The sequence below is a fragment of the Anomaloglossus baeobatrachus genome, chromosome 5 (assembly GCF_048569485.1).
Source record: "Anomaloglossus baeobatrachus isolate aAnoBae1 chromosome 5, aAnoBae1.hap1, whole genome shotgun sequence".
Lineage (NCBI taxonomy): Eukaryota > Metazoa > Chordata > Amphibia > Anura > Aromobatidae > Anomaloglossus > Anomaloglossus baeobatrachus.
In genome coordinates this window covers 147308479-147330202 of record NC_134357.1, presented here as the reverse complement: position 1 = coordinate 147330202, position 21724 = coordinate 147308479, and the positions used below count along the sequence as shown (strand labels likewise).

General features: G+C 39.7%; 2 protein-coding genes across 4 annotated transcripts in view; one reads left to right on the top strand and one right to left on the bottom strand.

Moving 5' to 3' along the window:
• The window catches only part of C5H10orf105 (chromosome 5 C10orf105 homolog), a 53626-nt gene extending 33896 nt beyond the window's left edge, over nt 1–19730 (bottom strand). Inside the window, exon 1 of the mRNA XM_075347255.1 lies at nt 19372–19730. The gene's annotated coding sequence lies outside the window, so the exon portion shown is untranslated. The remainder of the gene's footprint in view (nt 1–19371) is intronic.
• Nucleotides 1–21724, top strand: part of CDH23 (cadherin related 23) — a 1872161-nt gene that overhangs the window by 1410829 nt on the left and 439608 nt on the right. The window lies entirely within an intron of this gene.

Genomic DNA, 21724 nt, shown 5'->3' with positions numbered 1-21724 from the left:
CAAAAAATTATCACATGTGTCCAATACATTAGGAATACATTGGTCCACGTGTGTACGTGTCTCCGGTATGTGAGAAAACTGCCAAACACGTACCGGAGACACATGCATGTGAAAGAGGCCTAAGTGACGAGACTTGGCTGTCAGAGATAGGGCTGGTGCCCGCACTGCCTCTTGCTGTTTAACTTCTTAAATGCAGCAATTTACAGCAATGTAATCGTAGAGACCTGAGGAAAAAAGCAGTGTTATCACTTTTACCAAACAGTGAACGACATAAAAAAACTATTTCTGAATTACTATTTTTTGTTAATTCTGCCTCCCATAAATCGGAATAAAAAGCGATAAATAAATGTTGTGTCCAAAAAAATGTTCACTCAAGCCACAAAAATAAAGTCCTCTCTTGACTCTGTCAACTGCAAAATGAAAAACTTATAGCTCTCAAAATATGGTGCTGCAAAAATGTTCTTAAAATGTTGCTTTAGTGTGTGATAGTAGTCAAGCAAAAATATTATATAAACCTGGGATCGCTGTAATCGCACTGCCCCAAGAAATAAAACAATTTTATCACTTATACCGCATGATGAATTGCATGAAAAAAATTCTTGACCTTCTGTTGATTTCTTTATTCTACTTCCCAAAGAGCGCTGTAAGGCTCAGCTCATATTTATCCTGTGCTCTACGCTGAGCACTTACATCGAGGTTTAGGTATAAACCTCTGAAATCCAATGAAACATTCATTATAATGAGGCAGATGGGGTCACTTTGGACTGTCTTGGACTGTCTAATTCTGTAGTTTCCAGCTTTTTAAGCATTCATAATAAAAGCACGGTCGGCGACATTTTTGTGCATTTCAGAAAAGATGGACACCTCTGAACAGAGAGCAGATGGAGTCCAGAATAACTCTGTTGTCCCATTATAATGATTAGATCCATTGGGGGTGTCATGCGAATCCCGTTATTTGGAAATTTAGATCTAAGCCCTAAAGTGCTCAGTGTAGAGCACAGGATAAATGTAATCCAAAATGTTATGTAAAATGTTCCCAATAGACGTTTCTACTCATTCCACACAAAAAAACAAGGCTTCACTCAGGTCCATCATCTGTCAATGGAAATACAGGGGGCTTCCATGCTACTGGTAACATAAAGGCTCTGGAAGTGTGCCATGATTTCCCCAAAAAGAAATCCAAGAAAATGTGGACATCCAAATCCAAATGTACACTACCACATCTATCTTCCACATTTTGTATTTTGCACCACTTAATTTTCCAGGTGCATGTCATCAGAAGCACAAGCTGAGCACAGTCTGCACGTGCACTACAAGGGCAGATTTGTCATTTACACTCTGCAACCTCCATTTCTGCTTGTATCTGGAAAAACGCCCATGTTGTCAAAAATGGTCACTATATTTGTGAATAAATTCACAGATGGGTGTCATTTCCAAAATGAGGATACTTGAGGGGGAATTCTGCTCTTCTGGCACTTAGAAGCTCTGCATATGGAGTCCACAAACTATTCTAGTAAAATCTATACTCCAAGATTCAAATAGTCAAATTACCATGCTCAGCAGAAATGTGTAACACATTTTGGTGCCATTGTTACTCATTTTCCTTTTAAAAAATACAAAATCTGGGTTTCAAACAAAATTTTCATTTTATTTTTTTTTTCACTGCCCAATGTATAATCACTGCACCCCTAGATTAATTCATGGTTAGGTGTATTTTGTAAAATGAGGTCACTTATGGGGAATTCTGCTGATCTTGCACCTGAGGGGCTCTGCCAATGTGACATTGCAATATGGCACTCCATCCCTTTGCATTGTGCCTAAGAAATGTTTTTTGACCATACATGGGGTATTAGCAAACTCAGGAGAAATTGTATAACACAATAAAATTTTGGGCAAAAGCAACATGTTTATGGGAAAAATGTTTTTTTTTCATTTTCACTGCTCAATGATATACAATTCTGCAAAGCACCTGTGGATGCAAGTTGCTTACCACACCTCTAAATAAATTCCTTGAGGGGTGTAGTTTCCAAAATGGGGTCACTTGTGGTAAGTTTCCACTGTTCAGGCACATTGGGGGCTATGCAAATGCAACAGGGTGTCCACTTATCTATTTCAGCAAATTTTGAGCTCCAAATATCAAATGGTTCTCCTCTTTGGAGCCCTGCCATGTGCCCAAATAGCAGACCACCAACGTTAGCGTCATTATACCCTCCGTATCTTAATATCACAGGATAGTTTTATTATTTTTTTCCCTATTTTCTGTTGTCCAAACCTGGGTGCGTCTTATAGTCAGATGCGTCTTATAGTCTGAAAAATACGGCACTTGTTTTCACTGTATAGTAATTTTCACGGCAGGCATGGGATGTGTCTCCGTTTCCATTATAGTTTTCCTTTACAAAATATAGACTTAACCTGGAGTACTTTCACATTAAAAGTAGATTTATTTGCAAGTTATAAAAATATGTTTTATAAGGAGTCCTGTTTTACTACTGGTTCCTCCTGCATGTGTTTATTTATTTTCTTCTAATTAAGCATGTGAAAAATGACCTTGGCCATGTCCCCAAAGATAACTTTTACTGCTAGAATGAAGGTATTGGAGAGCTGTTATTTAGATCCCATAAAAGCCCTAGTATATGAACCAATGTCTTCTCTGTGCATTTAAAGGGTAACTCTGTTTTCAGGTTAATTTTTAGAATTATCTGACTTTTCTGTATAGACGAGGAATAAGGGTATTTCTGGCTATGATTTGACTTTTATTCTGCATTTTCCCCTCTTAAGATTCTGTCTTTAATTTCAATTGACCTGTTTTTTTAGAGTGGAGAGTGAGTTCAACAAGCAGGGAGGAGGAGTGTCTCATAAGTGGAAAAAGAAGCAGATTTCTCTGATTTGGGTATGTGCGCACGTTGCTTTTTACCTGCTTTTTACCTGCTTTTTTGCTGCTTTTTCTTCTGCGCTGTTTAATGCCAAAATGGATGTGTTCTTCTATTCAAGCAAAGTCTATGGGAATTTGGGTTTCTTGTTCACACTATGTTGTTCAAAATGCTGCCTTTTTGAGGCAGAACCAAAAACTCAGCTTTTCAAAGAAGCAACATGTCAATTGTTTTTGCCATTTGGGTTTTGCACTGCAAAGCTGAGTTTTTGACCAAAGTTCTGCCACAAAAAGGCAGCATTTTGAACAACATAGTGTGAACAAGAAACCCAAATTCCCATAGACTTTGCTTGAATAGAAGAACACATCCATTTTGGCATTAAACAGCGCAGAAGAAAAAGCAGCAAAAAAGCAGGTAAAAAGCAGGTAAAAAGCAACGTGCGCACATACCCTAAGATATATTATAAAAGTTTCTTTTAGCTGCTTGTACTATTGATTTATGCTATGTTTGGTGAAAGTACTGTTCCTATTTAATTACAAGCAAAACTTGACGTTATTCCATTAGCAGAATTCATTACTTTCTAACTTAAAAATAAAAAATCAATATTGTAGCACATGTAATAAACAAAATAAATTATACTCAATTCTCTCCCAAATCAATCTGGTACAGAAGCTCCAGCTGTGCTCACAATATTTGTTTACAAGCCACTGGCACGTGACTGCTGTAACAAATTTAGTGGTCTCATCGGGCAAGTGCCATAGCACAGTCATCATGACTCCGAATGCTGAGCAATGATGCCAGTAAAATGGCACATGGCAGTCAGGGCACTAATAGGCTGTTTGATAACATCTTAGTACTGCCAGAGTAAATTTTACAACGTAAACTACCAATTGTTTTAAGGCATTTTTATTACTTTCTGCAAAGTCGAAAGTTTGTATACATTTCATTAGTATTTACTACGATTGCCCTTAAACTTTATGACTTAGGTCAAATGTTTTGGACAAGTTTTTCCACACATTTCTCACAATAGTTGGTAGGAATTTGGACCCATTCCTCCTGACAGTACTGGTGTAGCTGAACCATGTTTGTAGATCCCCTTGCTCACACCTGCCTTTTCAACTTTTCCTATACATTTTCAATAGGATTGAGATCAGGGCTTTTTGATGACCACTCTAAAATATTGACTTTGTTATCCTTAAGCTACTTTGTAACCAGTTTGACAGTTTGCATTGGGTCATTATCTATTTGGATGACATATTTCCACCCAAGCTTTAAGTTCCTAGCTGATGTCTTGAGATGTTGCTTCTGTATTGCCACATAATTTACTTTTCTCATGATTCCATCTATTTTGTGAAATGCACCAGTCCCTCCTGCAACAAAACAACCCCATAACATGAGGCTGTCACCCCCGTATTTCACAGTTGAGATGGTGTTCTTAGGCTTCAAAGCTTCTCCCTTTTTCCTCCAAACATAACGATGATCATTATGGTCAAACAGTTCAATTTTAGCTTTGTTAGGCCAGGCCACAGGACATCTCCAAAAATTAAGGTCTTTGTTCCTGTGTGCATTTGCAAACATTAATCTGACTTTTTTATGTTTCTGTTGGAGTAATGGCTTCTTCCTGGCTAAGCGACTTTTTACCCCATTTTGATGCAGTACTTGTTTTACTGTGGATAATGACACATTCTTACCAGCTTCTGCCAGTATCATCACAAGGTCTTTTGCTTTTGACCTTGGGTTGATATGCACATGTCTGACCAAAGCACGTTCATCTCTGATACATATAACCTATCTCCTTCCTGAGCGGTATGATAGCCAGACATTCCCATGTTTTTTGTGCTTGGGTATAAATGTTTGTACAGATGAACAACGCACTTTCAGATATCTGCAAATTGCACCCAAGGATGAACCAGACTTGTTCAAGTCCACAATTCTTTTTCTGAGATCTTGGCTGATTTCTTTTGACTTTCCCATGATGGTACACAAAGAAGCAGTATGTTTAAGGTGTGAATTAAAATACATCCACAGGTGTCTCTAATCGACTCAGATATTGCCAATAAACCAAAAGCTTCCAAAGACACGACATCATCATATGAAGAAAATTCCAGCGCAGTCCAATATGTCCGGTTAAAATTCATTTTTATTTAGTAAATCCATAAAAATTAGGAAAATGCAAAGCGGTCAGCAGGATATTGCATGGATGTTATACAGACCCCACAAAGCTACGCGTTTCGACGTTGAGTCTTAATCATGCTCTGGGGAGGAAGAGATGTTGGTTTCCTATAATGTGTAACACACACCCTCCCAAATTACATGCACATGTTGTCATTAAGGGAGCTTTCCCAAAGAAACATCACATTCAATAAGTGCATGCACTGCGGTTTTCCATAGAGAGAGAAAAGAAGAAGAAAAAGAAAGGAGTGAGAAGAAAAACACAGGAAGAAAGTGAAAGACTGGAGAACAAGAGATGAAATAGGGGAAATGTGTGGTGAAGAAAAGGAAGAAAAATGAGAGAAGAGAAAAAAACGAACTAATGAATGGAAAACAATAAATAAAGGAAGGGTGAATTAAAAAACTGTGATTAAAACATAATATACACAATTATATGAGTATGAATGTAAAATAAGCTGGTGCATGATTATATAGAACAAACATTATACAAACATTGTACAAAAAATCACATCCTTGTGGATACCTTATATTACTTATTAATATTCCATATAAAATGCATCAGTAAATTTGACCCCTATCTGAATGCAGTATAAGGAAAAAGGGAGATAATAAGAGGTTTCTCCTTTTTCAGTTGTGATTATAAACATGAATACAGATGACCTTCATACGGTGGCTATCTAATATAAGAACTATAGCTAGGAAATCAACGTAGAGAACCAAATCTAATGTATAATAATGGTTGACAGACAGATTCATTGATTTTAATTTTTTATTTTTTATTTTTTATTATTTATTAATAAAAATTATTGCTGAGAAATTTGTAATAAGCTAATTTTAATTTTATTAATAATATTAAGAAAATTCCCAGTTAATATACTAATATAATATTACTATGTGTTATAATATTGTAATCATTCAGATTCAATTTAATATATTATAACTGGATGGAATTCTTGAAAGGGAAAATTTCCATGGAATAATATGCTGGTATACTATATATAAAATTATTTATTCATTATTTATTTGAGACCCAGAAACCTAGTTCCATACATTGTATATATTTTTTGGTGGAAAACTACTAGGATATATTTATTATTACTATATATATTTTAATCCAATTATTTATTTTGATTCGTTATTAATTTGTAATTTTATTTTTATTTATAAGATTAAATATCATTGAGTCTATAAATTTATGCTATAATCCTTTATAGTGTATAAGCAAAGGAATAAAAGTATTGTCAAGTATCTCAATCAATTTCCTGATTATAAGTAAGAGCAAAAACCTCATATTTTTGTATGCTATTATTTCCCTTAAAGATCACTATATTACAATCATCCCCTCAGCCATTATAATACTAATCTGACAAATTCTTTAGTGTAAGTTGTTGGATTCTGACATTATGAAGATGTGGAAAATACAAAGGGTGGGGGGGTGGAAGAGGAGAAAGGGATGAATCTATTGTCGAAATTAATAGTGTAAGATAAGATCTTGTCGATAGTTCATCCCATGTGGTGTTCTAGTCTCCAGGGTGAGGATCCAATATGTTTCTCTATTAAGGAGTTTCCTCCTATGATCCCCACCCCGGATGGGTCTGAAAACCTTTTCTATACCTGTAAATTTAAAGTTATGTAAATCCCCTCCATGCACAGTTTCGAAATGTCGGGAAGCTGCTGACACCGACACAGCTTAGGATTTATTGCAAAAAAAGCCCCCACATTAGGCAATCTTTTGTCTCCTAGTCTTTTTACCAGTATAGAGAAAAAAACATCACAAAACAATTGGCTTAATTTTATGGCTTTTTTTAAATGTGGAGCAACAAAGTGCAAGGCTTGTAGCTATGCACAAAAAAGTCGCACATTTAAATCAAATAACAACTCTAAAGAATATGTAATTAATCAATTCATTAATTGTAATACAAACCATGTTGTATATCTCATTTCATGTGATGCATGTAAACTCCAGTACACAGGATGTACAGTGGGACCATTAAAGACCAGAATAAGGCGCCATCTATTAGATGCGACAAATTCCCCCCACCCTTTGTATTTTCCACATCTTCATAATGTCAGAATCCAACAACTTACACTAAAGAATTTGTCAGATTAGTATTATAATGGCTGAGGGGATGATTGTAATATAGTGATCTTTAAGGGAAATAATAGCATACAAAAATATGAGGTTTTTGCTCTTACTTATAATCAGGAAATTGATTGAGATACTTGACAATACTTTTATTCCTTTGCTTATACACTATAAAGGATTATAGCATAAATTTATAGACTCAATGATATTTAATCTTATAAATAAAATTACAAATTAATAACTTGAATCAAAATAAATAATTGGATTAAAGTATATATAGTAATAATAAATATATCCTAGTAGTTTTCCACCAAAAAATATATACAATGTATGGAACTAGGTTTCTGGGTCTCAAATAAATAATGAATACATAATTTTATATATAGTATACCAGCATATTATTCCATGGAAATTTTCCCTTTCAAGAATTCCATCCAGTTATAATATATTAAATTGAATCTGAATGATTACAATATTATAATACATAGTAATATTATATTAGTATATTAACTGGGATTTATCTTAATATTATTAATAAAATTAAAATTAGCTTATTACAAATTTCTCAGCAATAATTTTTATTGATAAATAATAAAAAATTAAAATCAATGAATCTGTCTGTCAACCATTATTATACATTAGATTTGGTTCTCTACGTTGATTTCCTAGCTATAGTTCTTATATTAGATAGCCATCGTATGAAGGTCATCTGTATTCATGTTTATAATCACAACTGAAAAAGGAGAAACCTCTTATTATCTCCCTTTTTCCTTATACTGCATTCAGATAGGGGTCAAATTTACTGATGCATTTTATATGGAATATTAATAAGTAATATAAGGTATTCACAAGGATGTGATTTTTTGTACAATGTTTGTATAATGTTTGTTCTATATAATCATGCACCAGCTTATTTTACATTCATACTCATATAATTGTATATGTTATGTTTTAGTCACAGTTTTTTAATTCACCCTTCCTTTATTTATTGTTTTCCATTCATTACTTCGTTTTTTTCTCTTCTCTCATTTTTCTTCCTTTTCTTCACCACACATTTCCCCTATTTCATCTCTTGTTCTCCAATCTTTCACTTTCTTCCTGTGTTTTTCTTCTCACTCCTTTCTTTTTCTTCTTCTTTTCTCTCTCTATGGAAAACCGCAGTGCATGCACTTATTGAATGTGATGTTTCTTTGGGAAAGCTCCCTTAATGACAACATGTGCATGTAATTTGGGAGGGTGTGTGTTACACGTTATAGGAGACCGACATCTCTTCCTCCCCAGAGCATGATTAAGACTCAACGTCAAAACGCGTAGCTTTGTGGGGTCTGTATAACATCCATGCAATATCCTGCTGACCGCTTTGCATTTTCCTAATTTTTATGGATTTACTAAATAAAAATGAATTTTAACCGGACATATTGGACTGCGCTGGAATTTTCTTCTTTTGATCGTCAAATGGCAGCCTAGCCCTCCGTGCGCAGCCCCTGACAGACAGCGGATTACAGCAACTCGGTGAGCTGAATTTTTCTTTCTTTTTTTCTTGGACATCATCATATGGTCTGTCCCTTATTGTTTAAAGGCATAGTACACTTAGTGTATGTAAACTTTTGACTTTGCAGAAAGTACACTGGTACCTCAGTTTCGTCAATAATGCGTCTGAAAACAATTGATGAGATCCGAAACCAACAAAAACCAAAGCAATTATTTCCATAGGAATCAATGTAAATCCAATTAATTTGTTTTAGACACTCCAAAATACTGACCAAAAATGCATTTTATAGAGAATAAAGATGTTTAATAGTAAAAACAATAACAAGTGAAATAACCTAAATATAAAAGACTAATCCAAATATTTAAATGCTACCGTTTAACATGGCATTTGGTACTGTACTGTATCATTCTTTGGAAAGGGATTCCCTCTCCAAATAGGCAAGGCACTATATGAGGTCACTTCCCTTCCTGGTCTTTTGGCACTAGGACCAGATTCAGAGTCAGTGGACCCATGACGCACAAGAAAGCTGTACAAAGAAGTCTGTCTCTGCTACCTCTTTAAATTTGCTTAAAATGGGGCAAGACATTATCATTAAACAAGTTGCAGACACAGCCTGCAAGAGCTTTGTCTGGGTAATTTTTCTCCACAAACCCCTGAACCTTACTCCACATGGAGAAGATGGCCTTAATCTCTGAAGAAGTCTCATTCTCCCCGTCTCTCCCTCTTCATCTGAAGAAACTTCTTCATCTGCTGTCTGTTGCACTTCTAGTTGAAGGTCTTGCAGATCTTCAGTGGTGAGTTCTTCACTGTGGTCATCCACTAACTCTTCCACATCCTCACCATTCACCTCCAAACCCATGGATGTTCCCAAATCAACAACTGACTGCACCACATGTGTAGGGTCATCAGAGGAAGGCTCAAACCCTTTAAAATCTCTCTCAAGGACACATCCTGGCCATAAATTCTTCCACACAGATGTCAAAGTCCTGGATGTCACTCCCTGCCAAGCCTTATCTATGAGGATAATGCAGTTGAGAATGTTGAAATGGTTTTTCCAGAACAGGACAATTCTGTATCTGATGTTACCTCAAAGCACCTTTGAAACATTGCTTTTGTGTACAGTTTCTTGAAATTTGAAATTACATTCTGGTCCATGGGCTGGATGAGTGGTGTGGTAGGGCAAGAGCTTCACGGGGATGAAACTGAACTCCTCCAAAAATGTGTTTTCCAAACCAGGAGGATGTGCAGGAGCATTGTCCATTAGCAGGAGGCACTTAAGAGGCAACTGATTTACCTGGAGGTATTTTTTCACATTTGGGCTATTCATCCACTCAATGAAAATTTCCCTTGTGACCCATGTCTTCTCGTTTGCCCTCCACATCACACACATTTACTTTTAATCACATTGTTTCTACTAAACAGTCTAAAGGCCACTTTACACGCAACGACGTATCTAACGATATGTTGTTGGAGTCACGGAATTCGTGACGCACATCCGGCATCGTTAGCGACGTCGTTGCGTGTGACACCTATGAGCGACCGCTAACGATCTGAAATACTCACCAAATCGTGGTTCGTTAACACGTCGTTCATTTTCGAAATATTGTTGCTCATGCTGGATGCAGGTTGTTCGTCGTTCCTAAGGCAGCACTTATCGCTACGTGTGACACCCCGGAAACGACGAACAACAACGTACCTGCGTCCTCCAGCAATGAGGTGGAAGTGACGTGAATGCGGCTGCTCTCCGCCCCTCCACTTCTATTGGTGGCCCGCTGATTGACGTCGCTGTGACGCCGAATGAACCACCCCCTTAAAAAAGAGGTTGTTCGGCTTGCCACAGCGCCGTCGTTAGGAAGGTAAATATGCGTGATGTGTACCGGTGATATTATTCGCCACGGGCAGCGATTTGCCCGTGACACACAAACAACGGGAGCTGGTGTGATCGCTAGCGACATCGCTAGTGATGTTGCAGCGTGTAAAGCAGCCTTTAAAGTTTCTGAATGGTACACCAGTAATGGCTTCAGTTTGCAATCACCACTAGCATTAGCACAAAACAAAAGAGTTAGCCTATCTTTCATTGGCTTATTCCCTGGCAGTGCTTTTTCCTCCTGTGTAATGTACGTCCTCTTTGGCCTTTTTTTTTCAAAAAGAGGCCAGTTTCATCAAAGTTGAAGACTTGTTGAGGGATGACTTTCATCCTCTATGTAATCTTTGAATTCGGTCACAAATTTTTTTGCCCCAGACTTGTCTAAACTCGCAGCTTTGCCATGCTTAGTAACACTGTGTATGCCAGTGCGCCACTTGAAGTAATTTATCAAACCAGCCTCTGCTGGCCTTAGGCTATGTGCGCACTAGAAAAGTCATTTTTCTCAAGAAAATTTCTTGAGAAACTTCTGGGAGTTGAAGATTACCGCACCTGCGGTAAAAAATGCATTAAAACAGCGATAAAAACGCATGTGCGGTTTTGCTGCAGTTTTTCCGCAGGTTGGTCCCTGCGTTTTTTTATGCTGTAACTGCAATTAATAATATAGATAATAGATAGATAATCGATAGCTAGATAGATAGACAGATAATGGATAGAGGGAAAGATGGATAGATGAATAGATAGATAGATAATAGATGAGAAAGACCTATATAATGTCCCACCTCCCTGCATATTTTAAGCTGGCACCCTTTAGTGACTTTCATGTGGCACTAAAGGGTGCTTAGCCTTGTATTTAGCCCAAAAAAAAAATAATTAAAAAAAAAACGACGTAAGGTCCCCCATATCTTTTGTAGCCAGCTAGGGTAAAACAGATGGCTGCAGCCTGCAGACCACACCTGGCAGCTTTACCTTGGCTGGTAATCCAAAACAGAGGGCAATAAAACAAAAAATGAAGGGTCCCCCCTAAATTGGATCACCAGCCAAGGTAAAGTGGACAGCTGTGGTCTGGTATTCTCAGACTAGGGAGGTCCACTGTTATTGGACACTCCCCAGCCTAAAAATAGCAGGCTACAGCCGCCCCAGAAGTGGTGCATAAATTAGACGTGCCAATCCTGGCGCTTTGCCCCAACTCATCCCATTGCCCTGTTGCGGTGGCAAACGGGGTAATATATGGGGTTGATGCCAGATGTGTAATGTCACCTGGCATCAAGCCCTGGGGTTAGTGATGTCACACGTCTATCAGATACCTGACATCACGAACCCAGTCAGTAAGAAATAAAAAATAGGCAACAAAAATAGTTTTATTTGAAAAAACACTGCCCAAAACATCCCCTCTTTCACCAATTTATTGAAAAGAACAATCAATTCGAGGTCCAGAGTAATCCAATAAGGCGGTCCCACGATGATCCATACCATAGTCACTGTCCCAGTCAATGAAGAGCAAAATGTTCCCCATTGGCTAGGAGAGCAGTGCAGTGACCTGAGCTAACATCAATAGGTCAGCCCAGGTCACTGCAGTGACGATCTCCTGCTCTCCTGACGTCAGCACGGTCACTGAATTCTATGCCCGCCACATTCTCAGCAGTATCGCGAGAGCCCGTGACGTCACCGCTTGTCACAGTCTTGGGCCACCCGCGAGATGGGCATAGAAGGCAATGACAGCGCTGACGTCAGGAGAGCAGGAGATCGTCACAGCAGGTAATGATCTCATCTAACCTTCTTACAGCAGCGCTCGTCATCCCCACGGCTGCCAGCACTGCAGTGAGAGAAGCTGCTGATACTGCGGGCAGACACTGACACACTGTAGTGCAGGCAGCCGCGGGGCTGGAGCGGGACACAGACTACACGGGCACCCGGAGGTCACATGTAAGTGCTTCCATGCGGCATCCAGGTAGTGTGATGTGTGTGTGTTTACTTTCTGCTCTGCTTCCTCTTCCTGTCATAATGACATCACTTCCCTGCAAAACACAGGGCAGTTATGAACATTACCGCGGGTAAATCACGGCTATATCGAGGGTATACCACACGTCATTTGCTACCTGCGGTATACCCGTGGTATTTCGCGATTACATTACAGTGAATGGAGTGAAATACCGCAGCTACCTGCGGAAAAGAAGTGACATGCACATTTTCTCAAGAAATTTTCTCAAGAAAATCTGCAGAAAGAATTTTCTTGAGAAAAAAACGCAGTGTGCGCACAGCTATTTTTTTCCCCCATAGGCTTTGCTGGGAAATGTCTGCAGAAAGATTACACACATTTCTCAAGAAATTTCTGCAGCAAAACTGTGGGTAAAACTGCAGGTAAAAACGCAGTGTGCGCACAGGGCCTTAAAATCACTAAGTACACTTAGCACTTGTCCTAGGCTTTTTCTTAATAAGATTAGCATATAACAATCTGGACTTTTCACATATGATGGCCTCCGAAACAGAATCACCATCTAACTGTATTTGATTGATCCAGATTAACCCCTTCACGACCATGGACGGATCTTTCCGTCATGGATCGTGTCCCGGTAAGCCCCGCCCCCTGCCGCGGGCAGGCGGCGTGGTTCGGCACACATATCAGCTGTTTTCAACAGCTGACATGTGTGCCTACATGTTCCGAGTGGAATCGCATTCCACCCGGAACATTAACCCCTTAGATCTCGCTGCCAAAGTCTGGCAGCGAGATCTATATGCGCGCGGCCATGTTTTTTACTCACCGCCGCCCCCTCCGGACGTCACGTGAGTGATCACGTGACGTTCGGTGGTTGCCATCGTAGCACAGGGTCATGTGATGACGCCTGATGCTATGAAGTTTCACTTTCATTCTTCCTCGGCACGGAGCAGAGGAATAAAGAAAGTGACTATTTCTGCTGTTTACAGCGGTATAGTTGTGATCAGCAGATAGCGATCAGCAATCAGATTGCTGATCGCTATAGCCCCCTAGGGGGACTAGTAAAATAAAATAAAAAAAGTAAAAAAAAGTTTTAAAAAAAACCAAAAAACCTAAAAGTTCAAATCACCCCCCTTTCCCCCCATTGAAAATTAAAGGGTTAAAAAATAAATAAATATACACATATTTGGTATCGTCGCGTTCAGAAATGCCTGATCTATCAAAATATGAAATCAATTAATCTGATTGTTAAACGGCGTAGTGGCAAAAAAATTCCAAACGCCAAAATTACGTTTTTTGGTCGCCGCAAGTTTTACGCAAAATGCAATAACAGGCGATCAAAACGTAGCATCTGCGCAAAAATGCTACCATTAGAAACATCAGCTCGAGATGCAAAAAATAAGCCATCACTGAGCCATAGATCCCAAAAAATAAGAACGCTACGTGTTTCGGAAAATGGCGCAAAACGTGCGCCACTTTTATTGGACAAATTTGTGAATTTCTTTTAACCCCTTAGATACAAGTAAATCTATACATGTTTGGTGTCTACAAACTCGCACCGACCTCAGGCATCATACCCACACATCAGTTTTACCATATAGTGAACACCGTGAATAAAACATCCCAAAAACTATTGTGCCATCACACTTTTTTTGCAATTTTTCCACACTTGGAATTTTTTTGCTGCTTTCCAGTACACCATATGGTAAAACTTATGGTTTCATTTAAAATTACAACTTGTCCCGCAAAAAACAAGCCCTCATATGGCAAGATTGACGGAAAAGTAAAAAAGTTACGGCTCTCGGAAGAAGGGGAGCAAAAAACAAAAACGCAAAAACGGAAAGTGCCCCGGGGCTGAAGGGGTTAATAATAACAGTTCAACCTCTTCAATTGTTTGTCATCTCTGTTTGGTTAGCATATTCACATCTTTTGCTTCTCCTTGATTGTTTCCTTTTTTACCATGTAGGAACTTATTGTGGATTGCGGCTATATAGTATTTTATCTGTATCAGATTTCTCAACAGCAAAGTGTTGGCAGGAAAAACATTGCAGAAAATGTTTATGTTGACACATTTTTTACATGCTTTTGTCGTCATTTTTTATGCTTTTTTTTCACATTCATTTTAATGGGTGAAAACGCTGCAAAAAACACTGAAAGTATTGGCGTACTACAGATTTGTAAAATACTTAAAATACTTTAATAGTTTGTCTGCAATGAAAAAATAAGCAGCATGTCCACGAGATTTCACAAAAATCTGGTATTGTAAAATTCTGTTTTTCACTTTTTCCTCAACAAAAATAAATCCTGCAAACACATGCAGCAAGCAATGACTATATGTATAATTGGTGGAGGAAGGTTGAAGTAGATGAACCTCCGTCTTCTTTTAACCTATGTAACTATGTAAATGTGAACAAGCCCTTAATGATATAAGCATGCAAAGTTTAAAGATTGCTAATTTTTCTAAATATTTAAAATCTCTGTTTAAAAAAAACAAAACATGACCTAAATTTACCAGTAGTATAAAGTATAATGTGTCTGAAAAATAATATAATCTTAGAATCCCTGGAATATTGGAAAATATTGAAGCATTCCATAGTTATTGCCACATAAATTAACACGTCACATTTTGATGAAGTAGATGGAAGAAAAGTCTTAATCCTCACTGCCAGAAGAATATCACTGACGATCGATGGAGATTAAAACATCTGATTTCAGCTACGTGTTTCGGAGCTGTATAACTCCTTCTTCAGGAACAAAATCATTAATGTACATGTCAGATTTGAAAGATGAAGCTCAGTCATTAAGTCCATCATTAAGGGGTTAATTATAAATAAATTATAAATAAAAACAACTATTAGAATGGGAGAAAAAAATCAGTGAAATAAATTTTAATAGCTCTTAAAAAATGGGATTGAAACACTGATGTAAATATCAGTCTAATCCGGCGTACCTGCACTCCCCCATCCCCATCCATGCTGTAACTTTGTTTACAGTTTCACATTAAAATATTGCAAACACTCCACTGTGAAGTGCCGCCTTTCCTACCTCAAAGAATCTACTGGATCGCTTTATCTACACTGGCTGAGCACCACCGGACTCTGCAGGAGATCTGACATCTAAGTGAACCACAACCCGTGAGTACTTACTAATTACCGCGGGCACGAGATTATGGGCGGGTACTTGGATGACATTGCTGATGACACTCACAACGCCGCCCATAATCTCGCGCCTGCGGTAATAGGTGACGTGAGTTCATATGGCCAGCGCTTGCGCATAACAGTGGAGGCAGAGGGAAAAGCACGGGCACGAGATTATGGGTAGGTACTTGGATGACGCTACTGATGACAATCACAGCGCCACCCATAATCTCGCGCCTGCGCAATCACCTCACCAGCAGTCACGCTTTACACAGTGCTCAGTCCCGCGAGAGTGGCACTGGGCATGCGCGAGACCTCGGGAGGACAGTTACATGAGGAGGGCGTCCTCGTGTATGTAAATGAGCAATGGGGGACGGCGTACAGCGACAGGAGGGCGAATAACGGATGCAAGACAGCCCGCCCCCGTGACCATAACAAAAATTTGCATACAAAAAGGTAAGACTTTATAAAGTATTTATTTAGGTCTCAAAGGGGGCACAATAGCAACAGGAACCTTTCTAGAATGCAGCCCAGGAGCTGCAGAAGGGGCATCTTTTAGTTTTATTGCGAAATTTCTGCTGACAGGTTCCCTTTAAAGTAGTGGTGTAGGAAAAAGTCTGTCTTTCAAGAAAATCATGATTTTTATGCAGGACAGTTTTCTATCATATGCATCAAAGTCTCCACTGCTTGGCTTCCAGTAAAGGCCTCAAAGATGAAAGAATAATGACCCGGCCCTTTCCTCACCTTATGTAACCCATATTGAGAACTTGTGGGTCCTTCTTAAATGCCAGATTTACAGTGAAGGAAAGCAGTCACCTCTCTGGATACTGGGTAGCTGTTTTTAGTGCTGCCCAAATAGTTGATCATCACCAGATTAAGAAACTGACAGGCTCCGTTGATAGAAGGATTATGACTGTTATTGAAATGAAGGGTGGCTATGTAGGTCACTGATATATTTTTTTGTTTTTAATTACCAAAATGTATTTTGTTGATTTTGAGTAGTTTGGCTATTATTTTCCCTTTAACAGATGAAAATAAACAATTCAGATGGGAAAAATTTATATTTTTCATTTAGTTGTATAATAAGTCTGCACAATAATATCTGCCCAGTAATTCTGCACTCACACAGTATATTCTTTTTCATATATTCAGGTTTATTAACCTTTTGCATTGGCCGGCAGCACTGTAGGTGGTCAATAAAATGAATCATCAAAAATACAAAGTGCCAAATAATTGAGCACATGGTGAACAATGAGTTGAAAAGAAGTATTGAAAATTCATACTCATTAGTATTTTGTTGGTCAGAAATGGAGGAAAATGTATTCTGTCAATTTTCTGCATAAGATAATAAAGAAAATTATATATAGTTTATATGCCAATAATATTCTCCAGATAATAGTGCTAAAAAACAGAAGCGCTGATAGGGTTTTACCAGATAAGTACAGGTTAGTATATAGATAAATACACTCACCAAAAATGGTTGTGAAGGGTCACAACCACCGTAGATAGCATAGGATAATGGCGGCTGCCGCGGCCCCACGTGCAGAAGTCTTCAGTGTAGGAGGAGAAAAAGGGGTTAAACCCGCGCAATCCGCCAAATAAGATGTAGAGATGTTGATAGTTTAATCACTCTTTTATTCCATAGGTCTACGCGTTTAAAGGTGCAGGGACCTCTTCCTCAGGACCAGAAAATCAACATTCATATTGATTTTCTGGTCCTGAGGAAGAGGTCCCTGCACCTTGAAACGCGTAGACCTATGGAATAAAAGAGTGATTAAACTATCAACATCTCTACATCTTATTTGGCGGATTGCGCGGGTTTAACCCCTTTTTCTCCTCCTACACTGAATAATATTCTCCAGTCACTAGTTACATCCCCTGCCATGTTGTGCAAAAGCACAGCCGATGTCTAGGCCCAGGACTCCAGGGGAAACCAGAATGCTTGTTAGGGCATGCTCACACGAGCGTGAAAAACAGACGAGTGCAATGCGAGAAAATCTCGCATTGCACTTGGACCAATGTTAGTCAATGAGGGAGAGCAGTTTGTCAACTTTTCTCGCATCCAGATTCTGGATGCGAGAAAAGTCGCAACATGCTGCGACTTGATCCGGAAAATGTCCGAGACTCGCCAATACAAGTCAATGGGTGCAAAAAAAAAAAAACGGACGTCACACGGACCGCACACAGACCATCCTGGTGACGTCCGTTTTTTTGGATACATTCCTATCATGTAGCAGAGAACACTGTAAATGCTCCTGTACAAGACTGTAAATGGCTAATAGCTGCTGAGTAAAAAAACGGATTGCACACGGAGAGCACACAGAGAGCACACTGAGAGCACACAGATGACAAGTGGGAAAAAATCGTCACAAGCTTATGACTAGCACAAGTATCAGATCGCAATGACTGGACTGGCTGTGGCTCTCCTGACAGGAGCGGGTCTGCAGCATAGTAATACATGCAGCTGAGCTGCTCCTCTCAGGAAAGAAGCCGGCCAGTCCAGGCAGTGCGATCCGATACTCATGGGAGTCATAGGCTCATGTGAGAGTACCCTTAAACAAAAAACATGTCCTCCAGCTGCCTTGCTCTTAGTAAGCCAGAGTCCCTATAGGTTGAGCATGCTCACTGTCAATAGCGGTGTAATGCTCCACTCCAATCTTATAAATTGCGGCAGCAGAGCAAAGCACAGTAATTATTTGCCTTCTTAAGCTCTAGAGATAGTGAGATGGGGCTCAGAAGAGCTGCCAAGAAAGAAAAACAACCAACCTGCTCAGGAAAAGTCCCGTGCCAACCAGAAGTTGTCATCTTACCATTTCCTGACCATAGGTCGCTTAGTGGAAGAAGGTCATGCTGAACCTTTTGTGACAGGCCACTAAGAGAGATAGCTATAGGGTCCTGGCCTGGGATGCCAGCCTTACAGAAATTTCAGGACAGTCCACAAACAGGGCAATTTTTTGCTCTGCCCATAAGCAAAATTAAGGCATCCATGATTTATTTTAAAGGGAATCTGTCACATAAAAAAATATTATTAACCTGCACATAAGGGGTTATTCTGCAGGTTAATAGCATTCTGAAGCTGTCTGGAAGAAATTAACTTTTCCACCAAAACTGAATGATGAAAGATAAATGTTAAGGTAAATGTACCCCAAAAATGTGCTATCATGTAATATAAGCCAATATTTGTTTGTAAATGTAAAAAAAATGTTATGTGAGGCAAAGGTTTTATGGGACCCATCAAAATAAATTAATACTCTTTATGACTAGTGTTAGATAGGCATTATCATATTGCTCTTATTTTTTCCTAAAACACTACTTTTGTAATATCATTAAAAAGTGCATGTAAGTAAAACGTGCCATGTAGTACGGTCAGTGAGCGCAGCAGGTGCAAGGAGTCGGGTTTGACAAGGACTAACAGAGCTGTAGATCATGAGCTACTGAAGTCCTCTTTCAAGTCTCCATGGATTTCGTTTCAGACATCATAGACATAGCCTGCACCTTTTATCTCATGAGATATTGATGGGGAGAAACATTCATTTTTTAAGTCTTTTTATAGGTCATAAACAGACACACCTTTATGAATAACAAATCCTAAAAATGACTGGAGAGATAGAGACGACTTTACCCCAGACAACGTAAAAGTGATTACTAAGGTGTATAGATGTGCGTGGCCTTCTTCAGCCTCATCCACACATCACTGACCTGAGATTTAGTATACGAAGATGTTTATGCCATCATTTTTTATTTCTACAGTCAGTTATTACAGGTTTTACCCCGTTTGTAACTACGATGACTTACGTACAAAATTATATCCCACCTGATTGTAAGATTTTCTCATCCAGTCCTCAAGGCTCTCATGGTTCTGCAGCTCCCTGCTGGATGCCTGTTTTTCTCAAACTTCGTTGCCCTTTACTGGGGGGGTTGGATGGAAAGATAGAGGCAGCAAGAGGGAGGAGAGGGGTGTGTGATGCAGACAAAGGAGAGAAAGTAAAATGTTAATGGAAACTAATTAGAAACTTTTCTTAAATCTTGTCCTATATAAAGCATAAGGGGAAAGTGGACTAGCATCCACCGGATTGCCGTGTCTTCAAGGACAAATCCTCCAATCTTGGCTTTACGTTTTATTAAATCTTCGCTAAATTTGTATTCCTTGGTGAAGTTTGTCTCCCAACCAGTTCATTTCCCCCTGTGGGATGTTTACATGGTACAGTCTGGTAGCTGGGTTTTATTCACTGAATGCCAGCCTTCAGGTTGCTCGAAGTTGAGATGGGCTTTAAAGAGAAGGGGGAGGGAAGGATGTTGTGAAGGTTTCCATAAAGAGCCCCTTTATAGTCTTTTCCATGAGCGTATTTCCCAGTGCACTTTTATTCAATATATCCAGTGACAAGAGTTTTTAAAGCATAATAATATCAATTCTTTTATTGTTGTCAGAGGATAAATATGATGATAAATTTTCATGATTTTGTAGGAGAAGCAATCCATAAATCCAGATTTTTATAATAGGCATGTTGTGTAACCTCAAATGATATGCTCTACATTGAGTTTGATATTGTTTTATTTGCAGAATTAGTAAAAAAAAACCTCACAATATAATATTTAATTCAAAAGTCAATTGCACTTTAATAAAATGAATATAATTGTTCTATTCAGAATAAAACGATAAAAAAAGCTAAAAGAGGCCTAAATTTATAAAAAAAAAAAATGTATACTAACTATAAATGGTTGTCAGGATGTAAAGGCCACCTATCAGGTCGGATAATGTTATTTATCTGCAGATATAGAGTAAATCTGCAGGTTAATAGCGTTAGAAAGGTGCCCAGCTGTCATGTCATCATCACCGAACACCAAATGTAAAAATCAAAGTTAGGGTTTGTGGATCGGATGCTTTACAAGGGAACAAAATGCAAGCAACACTGTGCTCAGATGCACTTGGTGCTGATCCCAGTGTGAGCCGCTTGTGTACCGCCCCAGCAGCGGTCAAACCGGTTGGATCCGGATGTCCCTACTCATGGCTCAAGGGTCTCCGGACCCGGGGGCTAAGGGTCACACCCGAATGAATAAGGGGGCTATTTACAGGGGAGATATATATAGTTCATGACGCCATCCTTGGTGTGTGGTAATAGGGAGTGCTGCTGCCACTGGGAGTACCCGGGGTGATGGAGTGGGGCAACCAGATGACGTTACCCTCCACGGGTAGGGGAAAGCATCGGGACTCTGGATGGTGGGATGGGTTGCAGGGGGAGCACAGGCTCGCTGGTTGCAGGGGTTAATCAGGAACTCACTCAGAAGGAAAGCAGATGCTGACAACGTGGTAAACCAAGTCTCTGGGTGCCGCTGCCCTCTTGGGGGAGCTCGTCCGGGTCCTGTCCCCTGCAGCACTGCCTGGTGGTCTGTGGCCTGCCTCTGGGCACAGTATTTTAGAGTGTTCAAGTGGCCCATAAGCTTGGAGCTTACTGGGCCCTGCTCTCCACTGTGGCTAAGTGGAAGAGCTTGCTCTCAGGAGCTCACGCTTTGGATTTCAGTGGGCTGCTTTGCTTGGAAGCCCAATCCCCCTTGTTGCGCTAGTGCCCCTGATCTCTGAGCTTCGTGGGAACAGTCAATAGAGGCCCTGTCCTTCGCAGGTTAATTGCCGGGTTGCTTGAAGTCTCTCCCCGACCTAGGGTTCATGTACCCTGACGTGCCTTCAGTCCCAGCCCGGCTATTGAACTGTGGCTGCTGGCTATCCTCCAAGACTAGCCAAGCACCCAGTCCCAATCTCCCGCGACCGGGTCTCCGACTCCTCAAGGTCCAGACCACCATCTGTGACCTAATCTGCTTCTCCCCTGGGAGCTACAACTCCCAGCTTCCTCTGAGCTCCTCACAGCTGAGGGCTACTTTCCTTCCTCTCACTTTGCTCCCCTGGAGCCGACTGACTTGTCACCTCCCACCTCCCTGCCTGACCCCTAGGTGGGCGGCATTATTCCAGCTTAGCAGCCCACTGGTGTGCCTGACAGGGTGTGGTGTGAGGTGTGACTAGGATTTGTATATGCTTGTGTAGGCAGTACTGCAGGATGGGAACCAAGAACAATGGGGGGTTGAATCCTGCACTGAAGAGAAAGAGCGTGCAGTACCCTGTGACGACTTGAGTAGTCCAGGGGCGTCACACTTGCAGTGTTTGAACGGCGCACTCT